Source organism: Chlorocebus sabaeus, chromosome 14 (assembly GCF_047675955.1).
Source record: "Chlorocebus sabaeus isolate Y175 chromosome 14, mChlSab1.0.hap1, whole genome shotgun sequence".
In the NCBI taxonomy this organism is placed as follows: domain Eukaryota; kingdom Metazoa; phylum Chordata; class Mammalia; order Primates; family Cercopithecidae; genus Chlorocebus; species Chlorocebus sabaeus.
Window position 1 is genome coordinate 96,368,322 of NC_132917.1, and position 18,056 is coordinate 96,386,377.

Sequence of the window (18,056 nt, forward strand, 5' to 3'; positions counted from 1 at the left end):
TCTGCACTTTAATAGAAAATTGTAAAACATTATAAAAGGTTTATGGAAATCTTACCTTATAGTCAAACTGATTAAAATCAGATACATTTGTTTATAAAGTTTTACTAAAATTAGCTTTAATGTTAGTTATATATCATACAAAGGTAAAATTTTGGTTTTCTCTTTTGAACAAAATGTTTGTGTAATATTAAGAGATAACAGATTTATTTTACCTTTTGAGTAAACTGCAGGGAGAAAATGGAGGAGGGAGAGACAGGTTTAGTTGGTCTCATGCTGTCTTTATTAGGGCTTATTGTTTGGGAAACTGAGTCTCCTTTCTATCAAATAGAAGATGTTTTTGTATTATAATTTTGGCTAAATGAATGACTCTTTTATAGTAAATTGTGATCCTATTTTGAGATACCAAGTGTCTTGAACCTTTGATATTTGACAGATTTTCCAATAGCAAAATTTCAAGTTCTAAATTCAGACTTTTTGAATTTACACTACTTGTTTGGATATTCACATTCCCTGAAGTCCAAAGAGATAGTAGGCATACTTGTTATGTTAGAATTATATAGGAAGTGTTGTCAAATGTGAGGTGGTACTTAACTTTCTTTGGGTTATATTTGTACAGATATGTTGTTAATATGTGTTCCAGGATTGTATACATTTCTGAAATTCTGATATGTCTTAATATATTTTGTCATAATTACGACAAAGTAATAATTATGGCTATTATGTTAAATTGTTGTATACCACAGAAATAACCAAATTTCTTTGTCACCTGTGTCTTTGATTATGGTTGTCTTAAGACTTTTGTCATCCACAATTGATGTTTGCCTTTGATCCTTCTCAAAAAATTGATATATCAGCTACAGTTCAGGGCTTGTTTCTTTGGAGTAGTTCATGAAAAGGACTCTTGAATGGAGGTTTCTGATAACTTTGGGTATGCCATTGGATTGGAGAGAAAACTTTCAGGGCACTAATTGAAAGGCTGATGTGTTTGTCAAGGTTGCTAACCCAATATGAAGCAGAGCAGGAGTTAATTGCATAGACTGAACTAATGGATGACAGAAATAATTTTGTATGGCTATTTTCCTTTGAAATATTGCTTATTCTTTTTGTTTTGTTTTTCAGAGTCTGGAGGACTTTTTTCTTTTGAGCTATTTATAGCCTATAAGTATATTTTAAGTATATTGAGTAGAGTATACTTTTATAAACAGAATTTGAGGCATTAATTTCTCCCGACTTTGTAAACTATTTTTGAAGATTGTTAATTGGGAATATGGTTAATAACAACATATTTTCTTTTATAATGGGACACAGTTGGAGGAACTGGTTACTTTCTGTGGGACTTGTTTTGAAATGGCCCTGTGAGATGTTCCAACAAAGCCAGTTTAGGGGCGCCTATGTAGACAATGATTCTTGCTGCACTTTGTGTGGGTAATCAGGCCAAGTATATGGGACTGAAGCTTATTTTGCAGGTAGATTGGTCCTGCTGTGATTTGCCTTTGGTGGAATTGTTGGGGGTCCTGGAAAGAGAAAGATTGTGTTTCAGAAGAAAACTGTAGTATTAGATTAACCTTTGATTCCTGGGTGGCCATGAGGTCACCTGTGGTATTGAGGTGCCCAGGACATCCCTCCTTAGCATGAAACAGCCAGAAAGATTAACGACCAGATTCCCCATGACTGAGGAATTGATAAATAAAAAGGGGGCGGGGACTGACATCAACTTAATAGTGCCTAAGGTAGTTTTTTGGATATACATAGACATTGACTTTCTGATCTTAAAGCTTGAAACTTACATTTGCTTTATCTGAGTTCCTTCCTCAGGAAATGACCTTTAGGCCTCTAAAAAAAAGTATCAAAGAACTGAAACTTACCAGACCACCACATCCCTCCAATGAGACTTGGCCCCTCAATCATCATGATTGCTTCCTTGCCTCTCAGTAGTTCCTGTTTTCTTATACATTGTTACATTTCTTCCCTGCTATATAAATCCCTAATTTTAGTCAATCAGAAAAATGGATTTGAAATTGAACTTCCATCTCCTTGGCTGCAGCTCCTAATTAAAGTTTTCTTCCTTCGCAGTACTCACTGTCTCAGTGATTGGCTTTCTGTGCGGAGAGCAGCAGGACTTAGACCGAACCCCAGGTGTTTTGGTAACAATAATGTCTGAATGTTTGGGGCAGATTAAGGGGCTGGCAGAGGCAGGCCTAGGCACAGCCTGCTGTTAGGCATTCGCAAATGGAAGTGCTTTCTTTCCACTCCATAATCCACCATTTTACTTGGTCTTTCAGATTTAAAAGTTACAAAAATGTATACCCTTTATCCAGATTAATAACTTACTGAATTTGCTTTATCATTCTTTCTCTATGTATATACATAATTATTTTTTCTAAGCTGTTGAGAGTAAATTGCAGACATCATGCTTCTTTATCCCTAAACACTTTAGTGTATTTCTTCAAAACATTATTCAACGTAATCATACAACAATCAAAATCAGAAACTCAACATGGATTCTGTTATTATCTAATCTACAGATCTGAAATTCCACTTATTGTCCCACCAATGCCCATTATAATAAAAGCGGGGTAATGCCTTTCTGCTCCAGGGTCCAGTGCATTTAGGTATCATCTTCTTTAATCCCTTTTTAAAAAATTATTATACTTTAAATTCTGGGATACATGTGCAGAACATGCAGGTTTGTTGTATACATGTGCCGTGGTGGTTTGCTGCACTCATCAACCTGTCATCTATATTAGGTATTTCTCCTAATGCTATCCCTCCCCTAGCCCCCACCCACTGACAGGCCCCAGTGTGTGATGTTGCCCTCCCTGTGTCCATGTGTCCTCATTGATCAACTCCCACTTATGAGTGAGAACATGCAGTTTTTGGTTTTCTGTTGCTGTGTTAGTTTGCTGAGAATGATGGTTTCCAGCTTCATCCATGTCCCCGCAAAGGACATGAACTCATCCTTTTTTATGGCTGCACAGTATTCCATCGTGTATCTGTGCCACATTTTCTTTATCCAGTCTGTCATTGATGGGCATTTCGGTTGGTTCCAAGACTTTGCTATTGTGAATAGTGCTGTAATAAACATATGTGTGCATGTGTGTTTATAGTAGAATAATTTATAACTCTTTGGGTATATACCCAGTAATGGGATTGCTGGGTCAAATGGTATTTCTGGTTGTAGATCCTTGAGGAATCGCCACACTGTGTTCCACAATGGTTGAATTAATTTACACTTTCACCAACAGTGTAAGAGCGTTCCTATTTCTCCACATCCTCTCCATCATCTGTTGTTTCCTGACTTTTGTTTTAGACAGAGTCTCGCTCTGTCACCCAGGCTAGAGTGCAGGGATGTGATCTCTGCTCAGTGCAAGCTCTGGCTCCCAGGTTCATGCCATTCTCCTGCCTCAGCCTCCCAAGTAGCTGGGACTACAGGTGTCTGCCACCATACCCGTCTAATTTTTTGTATTTTTGGCAGAGACGGGGTTTCACCATGTTAGGCAGGATGGTCTTGATCTCCTGACCTCGTGATCCACCTGCATTGGCCTCCCAAAGTGCTGGGATTACAGACGTGAGCCACTGCATCCGGGGATTTCCTGACTTTTTAATGATCACCATTCTAACTGACATGAGATGGTATCTCATTGTGGTTTTGATTTGCATTTCTCTAATGACCAGTGATGATGAGCAGTTTTTTCATATGCTTGTTGGCTGCATAAAAGTCTGTCTTTGACTGTTCATATCCTTTTCCCACTTTTTGATGGGGTTGTTTGTTTTTTTTTTTTCCTGTAAATTTATTTAAATTCTTTGTAGATTCTGGATATTAGCCTTTTGTCGGATGGATAGACTGCAAAAATTTTCACCCATTCTGTAGGTTGCCTGTTCACTCTGATGATAGTTTCTTTTGCTGTGCAGAAGCTCTTTAGCTTGCTTAGATCCCATTTGTCAGTTTTGGCTTCTGTTGCCATTTCTTTCAGTGTTTTAGTCATGAAGCCTTTGCTCATGACTATGTCCAGAATGGTATTGTCTAGGTTTCCTTCTAGGGTTTTTATGGTTTTAGGTCTTATGTTAAAGTTTTTTTTTTTTTTTTTTCTTTTTGAGACAGAGTCTTGCTCTGTCGCCCAGGCTGGAGTGCAGTGGCACGATCTTGGTTCACTGCAAGCTCTCCCTCCGGGGTTCATGCCATTCTCCTGCCTCAGTCTCCCACGTAGCTGGGACTACAGGCACCCGCCACCATGCCTGGCTAATTTTTTGTATTTTTAGTAGAGACGGGGTTTCACCATGTTAGACAGGATGGTCTCAATCTCCTGACCTCGTGATCTGTCTGCCTTGGCCTCCCAAAGTGCTGGGATTACAGGCATGAGCCACCACACCCGGCCACATCTAAGTCTTTGGTCTATCTTGAGTTGATTTTTTAATAAGGTGTAAAGAAGGGGTCTAGTTTCCGTTTTCTGCATATGGCTAGCCAGTTTTCCCAACACCATTTATTAAATAGGGAATCCTTTCCCCATTGCTTGTTTGTGTCAGGTTTGTCAAAGATCAGATGGTGGTAGATGTGTGGTATTATTTCTGAGGCCTCTGTTGTGTTCCATTGGTCTATATATATCTGCTTTGGCACCAGTACCATGCTGTTTTGGTTACTGTAGCCTTGTAGTATAGTTTGAGTTCAAGTAGCATGATGCCTCCAGCTTTCTTCTTTTTGTTTAGGATTATTTTGGCTATATGGGCTCTTTTTTGGTTCCATATGAAATTTAAAGTGGTTTTTTCCAATTCTGTGAAGAAAGTAAATTGTAGCTTGATAGGGATAGCATTGAATCTATAAATTACTTTGGACAGTATGGCCATTTTCATGATATTGATTCTTCCTATCCATGAGCATGGAATGTTTTTTCATTTGTTTGTGTACTCTCTTATTTCCTTGAGCAGATCCTTCACATCCCTTCTAAGTTGTATTCCTAGGTATTTTATTCTGTTTGTAGCAATTGTAAATGGGAGTTCATTTATTATTTTGCTCTCTATTATTGGTGTATAGGAATGCTTGTGATTTTTGCACACTGATTTCGTATCCTGAGACTTTGCTGAACTTGCTTATTAGCTTAAGGAGATTTTGTGCTGAGATGATGGGATTTTCTAAATACACAATCATGTCATTTGCAAATAGAGACAATTTGACATGTTTTCTTTCTATTAGAATACCTTTCATTACCCTTCATTTCTTTCTCTTGCCTGATTGCCCTGTCCAGAACTTCCAATACGATGTTAAATAGGAGGCATGAGAGAGGGCATCCTTGTCTTGTGCCAGTTTTCAAAGAGAATGCTTCCAGCTTTTGCCTAGTCAGTATGATGTTGGCTGTGAGTTTGTCATAAATAGCTCTTATTATTTTGAGATATGTTCCATCAATACCTAGTTTATTGAGAGTTTTTAGCATTAAGTGGTGTTGAATTTTACCAAAGGCCTTTTCTGCATCTGTTAAGGTAATCATGTGGTTTTTGTCATTGGTTCTGTTTATATGATAGATTATATTTATTGATTTGCACATGTTGAAGCAGCCTTGCATCCCAGCGATGAAGCCAACTTGATTGTGGTGGATAAGCTTTTTGATGTGCTACTGGATTTGGTTTGCCAGTATTTTATGGAGGATTTTTGCATTGATGTTCATCAGGGATATTGACCTGAAATTTTCTTTCTTTTGTGTGTGTGTGTGTGTGTGTGTGTGTGTGTCTGCCAGGTTTTGTTATCAGGATGCTGCTGGCCTCATAAAATGAGTTAGGGTGGCGTCCGTCTTTTTCTATTGTTTGGAATAGTTCCAGAAGGAATGGCACCAGCTCCTCTTTTTACCTCAGATAGAATTCAGCTGTGAATCTTTCTGGTCCTGGGCTTTTTTTGGTTGGCAGACTAGTAATTACTGCCTCAATTTAAGAACTTGTTATTGGTGCATTTAGGGATTCCCTGTCTTCCTGGTTTAGTCTTAGGAGGGTGTGTGTGTCCGGAAATTTATCAGTTTCTTCTAGATCTTCTAGTTTATTTGGGTAGACGTGTTTATAGTATTCTTTGTATTTCTGTGGGATCAGTAGTGATATCGCCTTTATTATTTTTTATCTTGTCTATTTGATTCTTCTCTCTTTTCTTCTTTATTAATCTGGCTAGCATTTTATTTTGTTAATCTTTTTTAAAAATTAGCTTCTTGATTTATTGATTTTTTGAAGGGTTTTTCATGTCTCTATCTCCTTCAATTCTGCTCTGATCTTAGTTATTTCTTGTTTTCTGCTAGTTTTTGAATTTGTTTGCTCTTGCTTCTCCAGTTCTTTTAATTTTGATGTTAAGATGTTGAATTTAGGTCTTTTCTCCTTTCTCCTGTGGCCATTTAGTGCTATAAACTTCCCTGTAAACACTGCTTTAGCTGTGCTCCAGAGATTCTTGTACATTGTGTCTTTGTTCTCATTCATTTCAAATAACTTATTTATTTTTGCCTTAATTTTATTATTTATACAGTAGTCATTCAGGAGCAGGTTGTTCAGTTTTCATGTAGTTGTGTGGTTTTGAGTGAATTTCTTAAACCTGAGTTCTAATTTGATTGCGCCGTGGTCTGAGACACTGTTTGTTATGATTTTAGTTCTTTTGCATTTGCTGAGGAGGGTTTTACTTCCAATTATGTGGTCAATTTTAGAATAAGTGCTATATGGTGCTGAGAAGAATGTATATTCTGTTGATTTGTTGTGGAGAGATCTGTAGATGTCTATTAGGTCCGCTTGGCCCAGAGCTGAGTTCAAGTCCTGGATATCCTTGTTAATTTTCTGTCTCATTGATCTAATATTGACCGTGGGGTGTTAAAGTCTCCCACTAGTATTGGGTGGGAGTCTTAAGTCTTTTTGTAGGTTTCTGAGGACTTGCATTATGAATCTGGGTGCGCCTGTATTGGGTGCATATATATTTAGCATAGTTAACTCTTTTTGTTGCATTGATCCCTTTACCATTATGTAATACCCTTTGTCCCTTTTGATCTTTGTGGTTTAAAGTCTGTTTTATCAGAAACTAGGATTGCAACCTCTGCCATTTTTTTGCTTTCCATTTGCTTGGTAAATACTCCTCCATCCCTTTATTTTGAGCCTATGTGTGTCTTTCCATGTGTGATGGGTCTCCTGAATACAGCACACTGATGGGTCTTGATTCTTCATCCAATTTGCCAGTGTGTGTCTTTTAATTGGGGCATTTAGCCCATTTACGTTTAAGGTTAATATTGTTATGTGTGAATTTCATCCTGTCATTGTGATGCTAGCTGTTTATTTTGCCCGTTAGTTGACGCAATTTCTTCCTAGTGTTGATGATCTTAACAATTTGATATGTTTTTGTAGGGGCTGGTACCAGTTGTTCCTTTCCATGTTTAGCACTTCGTTCAGGAGTCCTTGTAAGGCAGACCTCGTGGTGACAAAATCTCTCAGCATTTCCTTTTCTGTAAAGGATTTTATTTCTCCTTCACTTGTGAAGTTTAGTTTGGCTGGATATGAAATTCTGGGTTGAAAATTCTTTTCTTTAATAATGTTGAATATTGGCCCCCACTCTCTTCTGGCATGTAGGGTTTCTGTAGAGAGATCCACTGTTAGTATGATGGGCTTCCCTTTGTGCATAACGCGTCCCTTCTCTCTGGCTGCCCTTAACATCTTTTTCTTCATTTCAACTTTGGTAAATCTGACAATTATGTATCTTGGGGAGTATCTTAGTGGTGTTCTCTGTATTTTCTGAATTTGAATGTTGGCCTGTCTCGCTAGATTGGGGAAGTTCTCCTGAATTATATCCTGAAGAGTATTTTCCAACTTGGTTCCATTCTCCTGGTTACTTTATCAAACAAATGTAGGTTTGGTCTTTTGACACCAATCAAATGTAGGTTTGATCTTTTCAGGTAGTCCCATATTTCTTGGAGGCTTTGTTCATTCCTTTTCATTTTTTTCTCTAATCTTGTCTTCACGCTTTATTTCATTAAGTTGATCTTCTATCTCTGATATCCTTTCTTCTGCTCAATTGGTTCGGCTATCGATATTTGTGTGTGCTTCACTAAGTTCTCGTGCTGTGTTTTTCAGCTCCATCAGGTCATTTATGTTCTTCTCTAAACTGGTTATTCTCTAAACTGGTTATTCTCTAAACTGGTTAGCAATTTGTGTACCCCTTTTTCAAGTTTCTTAACTTCCTTGCATTTGGTTAGAACATGCTCCTTTAGCTCGGAGGAGTTTGTTATTATCCACTTTCTGAAGCCTACTTCTGTCAATTCGTCAAACTCATTCTCCTTCCAGTTTTGTTTCCTTGCTGGTGAGCAGTTGTTATCCTTTGGAGGAGAAGAGGCATTCTGGTTTTTGGAATTTTCAGCCTTTTTGCTCTGGTTTTTCCTCATCTTCATGAGTTCATCTATATTTGATCTTTGATGTTGGTGACCTTCAAATGGGGTTTTTGTGTGGATGTCCTTTTTCTTGATGTTGATGCTATTCCTTGCTGTTTGCTAGTTTTCCTTCTAACAGTCATGCCCATCTACTGCAGGTCTGTTGGAGTTTGCTGGAGGTCCACTCCAGACCCTGTTTGCCAGTGCATCACCAGCAGAGGCTGCAGAACAGCAAAGATTGCTGCCTGTTCCTGTGGAAGCTTTGTCCCAGTGGGGCACCCACCAGATGCTGGCTGGAGCTCTCCTGTATCAAGTGTCTGTTGACCCCAGCTGGGAGGTATCTCCCAGTCAGGAGACACGGGGGTCAGGGGCCCACTTGAGGAGGCAGTGTGTCCCTTAGCAGAGCTCGAGCACTGTCCTGGGAGATCTGCTGTTCTCTTCAGAGCTGGCAGGCAGGAACGTTCAAGTCTGCTGAAGCTGCGCCCTGTGGCGGCAAGCCACCCAGGTGCTGAGGCAAGAGATCAAGGGCACGAGCTATTCCAGTATAATAAAATATATAAAATAAGAATAGTTATACTAGATATAGATAATAGATATGACTATATATGAATATCATTAGTCATTAGTTTGTAGTAATTACTCTTTATTCCAATATTATAATAATCCTTGCTTTATAACCATAACCTAGGAAAAACCAGGCCATACAGAGATGGGAGCTGATGGGACATAGTGAGAAATGACCAGAAGACAGGAGTGTGAGCCTTCTGTTATGCCTGGGCAGGGCCACCAGAAGGCTCCTTGGTCTAGCGGTAACACCAGCGTCTGGGAAGACGCCCGTTGCCAGGCGGACCGTGGTCTAGCGGTAGCGTCAGTGTCAAGGAAAAACACTCGCTACTTAGCAGACTGGGAAAGGGAGTCTCCCTTTCCTCGGAGGAGTTCAGAGAAGACTCTACTCCTCCACTTCTTGTGGAGGGCCTGACTGATGTCAGTCCTTCCTGCAGTTATCTGGAGGCCTAACCATCTCCCGGTGATGCTGTGCTTCAGTGGTCAGGCTCCTAGTCCGCCTTCGTGTTCCATCCTGTATACCTGGCTCTGCCTTCTAGATAACAGTAGCAAATTAGTGAAAGTACTAAAAGTCTCTGATATGCAGAAATAATGGCGTAGTCTGTGTCCTCTCTCTCTCTCTCTCTCTCTGTCTCTCCGCCTCGGCTGCCAGGCAGGGAAGGGCCCCCGTCCAGTGGACATGTGACCCACGTGACCTTCCATATAATTGGAGATGGTTCTCACTCCTTACCCTGCCCCTTTGTCTTGTATCCAATAAATATCAGCGCAGCCTGGCATTCGGGGCCACTACCGGTCTCTGTGTGTTGGTGGTAGTGGTCCCCTGGGCCCAGCTGTCTTTTCTTTTATTTCTTTGTCTTGTGTCTTTACCTCCAATCTCTGTCTCTGCACATGGAGAGAAAAACCCACCGACCCTGTAGGGCTGGACCCTACAGTGCCCACAGCCACCCCTTCCCCCAGGTGCTCTGTCCCAGGAAGATGGGAGTTGTATCTATGAGCCCCTGACTGGGGCTGCTGCCTTTCTTTCAGATATGCCCTGCCGAGGGAGGAGGAATCTAGAGAGGCAGTCTGGCTATAGTGGCTTTGCCGAGCTGCAGTGGGCTTTACCCAGTTTGAACTTCCCTGTAGCTTTGTTTACAGCGTGAGGGGAAAACCACCTACTGAAGCCTCAGTAGTGGCAGATGCTTCTCCCCACACCAACCTCCAGCATCTTGGGTCGACTTCAGACTGCTGTGCTGGCAGTGAGAATTTCAAGCCAGTGGATCTTAGCTTGTTGGGCTCCGTGGGGGTGGGACCTGCTGAGTTAGACCACTTGGCTCTCTGGTTTCAGCCCTTTTTCCAGGGGAGTGAATGGTTCTGTCTTGCTGTGGTTCCAGGTACCCCTGGGTATGAAAAAAAAATCCTGCAGCTAGCTCAGTATCTCCCCAGATGGCTGCTCGGTTTTGTGTTTGAAACCCAGGGACCTGGTGGTGTAGGCACCCGAGGGAATCTCCTGGTCTGCAGGTTGCAAAGACCACAGGAAAAGTGTAGTATCTGGGCTGGAATGCACCATTCCTCATGGTACTGTCCCTCAAGGCTTCCCTTGGCTATGGGAGGGAGTTCCCTGACCCCTTGTGCTTCCCGGGTGAGGTGATGCCCTACCCCGATTCGGCTAGCCCTCTCTGGGCTGCATCCACTGTCTAACCAGTCCCAGTGAGATGAGCTGGGTACCTCAGTTGGAAATGCAGAAATCACCCACCTTCTGCGTTGATCTTGCTGAGAGCTGCAGACCGGAGCTGTTCCTAGTCAGCCATCTTGCCAGCCACCTCTTTAATATCTTTAAATCCAAAAAACTTATCTTTCATGACCTTGACATTTTTTAAGATAACAGGCCCATAATCTTTTAGGGTCTCCCTCAGTTTGGGTGTGCAGGTTTTGCAGTTTTGCCAGCATTACCAATGAAGCCATGTTGTGTCATATCACGAGGCATATGATGTTGATATATCTTGCTATTGGTGATGTTAACAGTGACCATTTCATTAGGGTGGTGTCTGCCAGGTTCCTCACCTTAAAGTTGTGATTTTTTTCCCATTATCATTAACAAGTATCTTGTGGGAGATGCCTTGACACTATATAAATACCCAGTGTCTCATTAAACTTTCATCCACTAGTTTAAGCATCCCCTGATAATTCTTGCTTGTAACTTATTACTTTTATGGTGAGTTTCCGATACCATAATTCCTCCTACATTTATTAGTCATTTTATTGTAGGAAAGAGCTCTCCCTTTTTCTCCTATTTATTTATTTTTTTATTTATAATACTATGAATTCTTGGATTCTTATTTTATCCTATGGGTTATTATCTGTTATGAATGCTGTTTATTTTTATGTTTAAATTGTACAAGATTTGACCGGGGGAAAACCTTTCAAGCTGATTCCTGTGTTCTTTTTACATGTCCCCCTGGTGCTTAGAGCCTTTTCTCATTTCCTGTTAGAAAAAGATATTCTGACTAACCTTATGTTTTCCCTGCCCCCATTCTAAAATCAACCATGTCTCTAAGGAGCTCTGGTTCCTGTTGCTGGAGTATGGTATTTAGAAATCAGGAGCTGGGGAAGCAGTGTGCTCACTGCCAGTGAGTATCATGGCTTCCAGGTCTTCTCAGCCTAGAAGAGTGAGGACTGGGGAATATATGTATATACAGGTATGTGTATATATACGTATCTCCCCCCCCCCAACACATTGTGGTGCATAGAAAAGTGGCTGCCCTTGGCTGGGCGCAGTGGCTCACGCCTGTAATCCCAGCACTTTGGGAGGCCGAGGTAGGTGGATCACGAGGTCAGGAGATCGAGACCATCCTGGTAGCCAAATCCCGTCTCCACTAAAAATACAAAAAATTAGCCGGGAGTGGTGGCGGGCACCTGTAGTCCCAGCTACTTGGGAGGCTGAGGCAGGAGAATGGCAAATGGCACGAACCCAGGAGGTGGAGCTTACAATGAGCTGAGATTGTACCAATGCACTCCAGCCCGGGTGACAGAGTGAGACTCCATCTCAAAAAAAAAAGAAAAATGACTTCACATATCCTAATCCTGGAACCTGTGAATATATTACCTTACATTCAAAAGGAACTTTGTGGATGAAGTTAAGGATCTTGAGATAAGATAATTATGCTGGTTTATCTGGGTGGGCCTGGTATAATCACAGGGTTCTTATGAGAGGAAGGGAAGAATCAAAGAGGAGGGGAACAGATTCTCTTCTGAGGTCCTTGATTTTAGACTTCTGTCCTCCAGAATTGTGAAAGAATAAATTCGTACTGTTTTAAACCACTACGTTTGTGCTAATTTCTTACAGTACCAATAGGAAATTAATTCCGAAGTAAGAGATATATGTATATGTATGTATATGTGTATGTATATCTATATCTATATGATATATAGATATTTATATAATACACTCACACCCACACCCGCTGGTATCTATTTATCTAATAAAAACTATGAGTTTCTATTGATACCTAAAATTCCATTTAAACACCGCAAGGATTATTGTAACTTCCCCGCTGTGAGAGGAAAAAAAAACCACTGAGATTTTTTCTTTTCTTTCACTCTACAATAGCCATGAAGTTCGTGACCAAATGAGTGGGTTTTTTCCCCCATATGCCAAGTAGCAGACACTAGCTAGATGTCCTATAATTCAAATCTGACACTCTCTGCCTGGAGATAGCTTTAGATTCCATAGGTTGAGGGCTCAGTCCCCAAACTGTCCCCTCCTTCAGACACCAGTCATAAGTCCAGACCTCTGGAACTTCTGGCTGATCCACTCCAAGTTGAAGTTCCCATGACCCCCTTTTTAGATATGGTTAATTTGCAGGAGCTGTTCACAGAACTCAGGGAAACTCATTTACCAGTTCATTATAAAGAAGGATTTTTTTTTTTGACAGAGTCTTGCTGTTACTCATGCTGGAGTGCAGTGGTGCAATCTCGGCTCACTGCAACCTCTGCCTCCTGGGTTCAAGCGATCCTTGTGCCTCAGCCTCCCTGGTAGCTGGGACGACAGACACGCACCACTGTGCTTGGCTAATTTTTGTATTTTTAGTAGAGACAAGGTTTCATTATGTTGGCCAGGCTGGTCTGGAACTCCTGGCATCAAGTGATCCACCTGCCTTGGCCTCTCAAAGTGGGGATTTACAGGCATGAGCCACTGTACCTGGACACAAAGGGTATTTTAGAGGATACAAATAAACAGCCAGATGGAGATACACAGGGCAAGGTCACGATCAAACTGCAGTAAAATTGTGGATTGAGTGGGCATTGGTGATCTCTAGAACTAGGGACTGGAGTAGTTGCTAAAGTGAATTGCAGAGTAAAGAGAAACGTAAGATTCACAGAGTGCATAACTTAGAAATGAGTAATTACAGCAGCTTGTCCTGGCATAAAGACCTAAAAAGTATTTTTATGTGAATCCTCATGGAAGCGAGTGTGATAGGATACACAGCATCCCTGACAACATCGCTCAAACAAATAGACTTGGTTTCTTATGATTCTCAAGGAAAGCAGTTCTATGATGAGTGAAGATGGTGCAGTCCAGGTTGTCAGGCTTGCTGTTGTAGTAATTTTATGTGCTATTTTTAAGTGTATATATTTATTTTCACTTTTTGTTACAGAAAATTTCAAATACATTCGAAACTTGAATGCCCATGTTCCTAATCACCCAGCTTTAACAATTACCAACTGATGGCTAGTCTTATTTCATCTGTTGCTCCTCCTCTACCTCCAAGTACCTTTTTTTCTTTAATATTTTAGAGCAAATTCTAGATATGATGATGATTTCCCTCTTGAGTACTTCAGCATGTGTCAGGGCCTTTACTCATTTCTTTTTTTTTTTCTTCAACTTTTAAGTTCCAAGGTACGTGTGCAGGATGTGCAGGTTTGTTACATAGGTATACATGTGCCATGGTGGTTTGCTGCACAGATCAACCCATCACCCAGGTATTAAGCTGAGCATCCATTAGCTATTCTTCCTGACGCTCTCCCTCCCCCCACCCCACGATAGGCCCCAGTGTGTGTTGTTCCCCCAATGTGCCCATGTGTTCTCATTGTTCAGCTCCCACTTATAAGTGAGAACGTGCAGTGTTTGCTTTTCTATTCTTGTGTTAGTTTGCTGAGAATAATGGCTCCCAGCTCCATTCATGTCCCTGCAAAGGACATTATCTCATTCCTTTGTATGGCTGCATAGTATCCTATAGTGTATATGTACCACATAGTATTCCATAGTGTATATGTACCAGTCTATCATTGATGGGCATTTGGGTTGGTTTCATATCTTTGCTATTGTGAATAGTGCTGCAATGAACATACTCATGAATGTATCTTTATATAATAATGGAATGATTTGTATTCCTTTGGGTATATACCCAGTAATGGCATTGCTGGGTCAAATGGTATTTCTGCTTCTGGATCTCTAAGGAATTGCTATACTGTCTTTTACAATGGTTGAACTAATTTATACTCCCACCAACAGTGTAAAAGCATTCTGTTTTCTCTGCAACCTCACCAGCATCTGTGGTTTCTCAACTTTTTTCTGACTGGCATGAGAGGGTATCTCATTGTGGTTTTGATTAGGTGCTTTACTTTTTTTTTGACATGGAGTTTCGCTCTTGTTACCCAGGCTAGAGTGCAATGGTGCGATCTCGGCTCACTGCAACCTTCACCTCCTGGGTTCAAGTGATTCTCCTACCTCATCCTCCTGAGTAGCTGGGACTACAGACATGTGCCACCATGCCCGGCTAATTTTGTGTTGTTTTTAGTAGAGATGGGGAACTCCCAACCTCAGGTGATCCACCCGCCTTGGCCTCCCAAAGTGTTGGGATTACAGGCGTGAACCACTGCACCCCGCCAGGGGCTTTACTCTTAATCATTCTTATTGTTCCTATTTTGTGGATGAGGAAACAGGCACAGAGATGATTAAGTAAGTTGCCCAAAACCACAGAGTAACAAAGTGTTTCAGAGACAAAGTTGGTTCAGTTACCATCTATATCTCCACTGTCTTTCTTGATTTCTCTGGCTGGTGTGATCCAGAAAAGCAAGAGTTACATGTGCAGCATTTTAGCTATGATCAAGCACATTGATGTGCACTGGCTGGAAGTAAAGGAAAAAACATGAACTTCACCTTCTAATACTTTGTAACTTCTAATGTTGGGAGCATGGGCTTCAAATCTTTAAAATCTTATTGGCCTGTTTTACCACATTTTTTATTTATTAGGGCAAGAAAATTTATTGTCTTGATTCTGCACATATAATTTCAGTATAAAACAAATGCATCCATGAAGTTCTTATATATTTTGAAAATCTTGATTTCATTTCCTAATTATAGTTCCTAATAAGATCAAGAACTTCCCCAGGAAGGTAGCACTTGGACCATGAAGGCAAGGACCATGTCTGTTTTTTTTTTTTAAACGGAGTTTTGCTCTTATCACCCAGGCTAGAGTACAATGGGGCGATCTTGGCTCACTGCAACCTCTGCCTCCTGGGTTCAAGCAATTCTCCTGCCTCAGCCCCTCGAGTAGCTGGGATTACAAGTGCCTGCCACCATACCCAGCTAATTTTTCTTTCTTTCTTTTTTTTTTTTTTTTGAGACAGAGTCTCACTCTGTCGCCCAGGCTGGAGTGCAGTGGCGGGATCTCAGCTCACTGCAAGCTCCGCCTCCCGGGTTTACACCATTCTCCTGCCTCAGCCTCCCGAGTAGCTGGGACTACAGACGCCCGCCACCTCGCCCGGCTAGTTTTTTGTATTTTTTAGTAGAGACGGGGTTTCACCGTGTTCGCCAGGATGGTCTCGATCTCCTGACCTCGTGATCCGCCCGTCTCGGCCTCCCAAAGTGCTGGGATTACAGGCTTGAGCCACTGCACCCGGCCTAATTTTTCTATTTTTAATAGAGACGGGGTTTCATCATGTTGGCCAAGCTGGTCTTGAACTCCTGACCTCAGGTGAACTGTCTACCTCGACCTCTCAAAGTGCTGGAATTACAGGTGTGAGCCACTGTGCCTGGTGCCATGTCTGTCTTATTTGATGTTTCTTCACACCTGGGATGGCCTTACACAGTGCTTTGCACATTGCAGATACTCAGTAAATATTTGTCCATTAAACGTACTTTATTTATTCCTAACAAGAAGCTTTGGTAATTCTGTGACACCATCTTATCTAAAATTGCATGTATTTTTTGTTATTTAAACATAGTTACTTAAACATTATGTTTAATTTAAAAAATGTATTAGGGCCCCCAAAGGGCATAAAAGGAGTAATAGTTAAAAACAATGTGGTATATACAATGTAAACTTTTTCTGGGGTGAGGGTGAGAATTTATGAACAAGAGAGTGTCCTTGATTGTGAATAGCTGACTGTCTTCTAGGTGGTTGCCAGTTGGCTCACTTCCTTCCCACCTCCAGATTTTGAGAGGAACCTTGGGGTCTCTTGTTTGCATGCTTGCGTGTATATATTTAAATCCAACAGTATGAAGTATGCAGATGGCGTGGCATACGTTATAAAAGGCAGGAAGCCTCTACCTCACCCCATTCTGACTTTCCATTTGCATTTTATGTGATTATATCAGCACAGGCTGAGTACAGCCTTCTAGCATTCAATATGAACACAGTTCTAGAGACAGTGATGATTCTAGTTTACTGGTGAGGACCTTGTGTTTGTCAGGTAATCATAGATACATAGAATTGAGTGAAAGACTGGCTTTAGAATCAGCTGCTACTGGTTTGGTTTTGACTTTTTAATAATAAATTTTCACATTCAGTTTCTTTGGTTCCAGGATACTGTTCAAGTACCCAAACAATCTTTTCAGTCTTTTGGTCTAGGATTTTGTCCTAATCTAAACTAAAATCTATCCTAAATGATTCTCCTATGTCCAGCCCTGGAAACCTGGCCCTTATAAGAACCTGTTATTCAGGTTTTTGTTGTTCTGCAGGAGCCACCACATTCGTGCATAAAGATGAGATTATTTATTATATAAGCCATACCAAGGTACTTGTTAATTGTCATTGACCCACTTCTTCACAGTAGCGATCTGTTTGACCACAAGAAAAAAAGTCTAGATCATTCTTTTTAATTTTTTAATTTAGCTGGTTTTATTTTGGTTATGTCAAGTGATTGATGTGCAATAGATGTAATCATTTCGTTGAAAAGATGTTAGCCCAGCAAAGTGTCAACTGCTCAGCGTCCCACTATTAAACAACAGCATTCTGATTCACTTCCAAACCTGAGACTTCAAGCTTCTGTTAATCAGGAATAGGCAATCCAAAAGCAAAAACCGAGGCAAAAGCAGTGACAAAAGTACTTGACAGATCTTTAAAGTGTCAAAGAATCAGATTATGTTAAACACAACTTACTGTTAAATAAAAGGTAAAACAATAACCACACACAGAGCAATAATTGAAAAATCATAAATTCTTTGTTTTGCAACTTCTAGCTATAATTGCTCTCTATTGTTATCTCCCTTCAGGAAGATAATTAATCTTGAAATTGTCAATGACTTTAAAGTGTACATTTCTTTGAGAAAACTGAATAACAGATTTCAATATTTTTTAACAGCTATTTTGCAAGTCATTTTTACGCTGCTTCTAAAGACGAATTACATCATTATATAAGTATTATTTTACCCACTTTGACGAGATACATACTGAAAGATGGTTTATGTAGTTAGTCTGGAGTAATTCAATTTAATTTTTTCGGCAAACTAGTGAAGGGAGCCAGGCAGATTTTTTTTTTTTGAGACAGAGTCTCCCTCTGTCATCCAGGCTGGAGTGCAATGGTGCCATCATGGCTCACTGCTGCCTTGACCTCCCAAGGGCTCAGGTGATACTCCCACCTCAGTCTCTCTAGTAGCTGGGACTACATAGACATGTGCCACCACACTTGCCTATTCTTGCATTTTTTTTTTTTTTTTTGAGACGGAGTTTCACTCTTGTTGCCGAGGCTAGAGTGCAATGGCACAATCTTGGCTCACTGCAAACTCCACCTCCTAGGTTCAAGCAAGTCTCTCTCATCCTCCCTAGTAGCTGGGATTACAGGCGCCTGCCACCACACCCAGCTAATTTCTTTTTATATATATTTTTAGTAGATGGGGTTTCACTACGTTGGCCAGGCTGG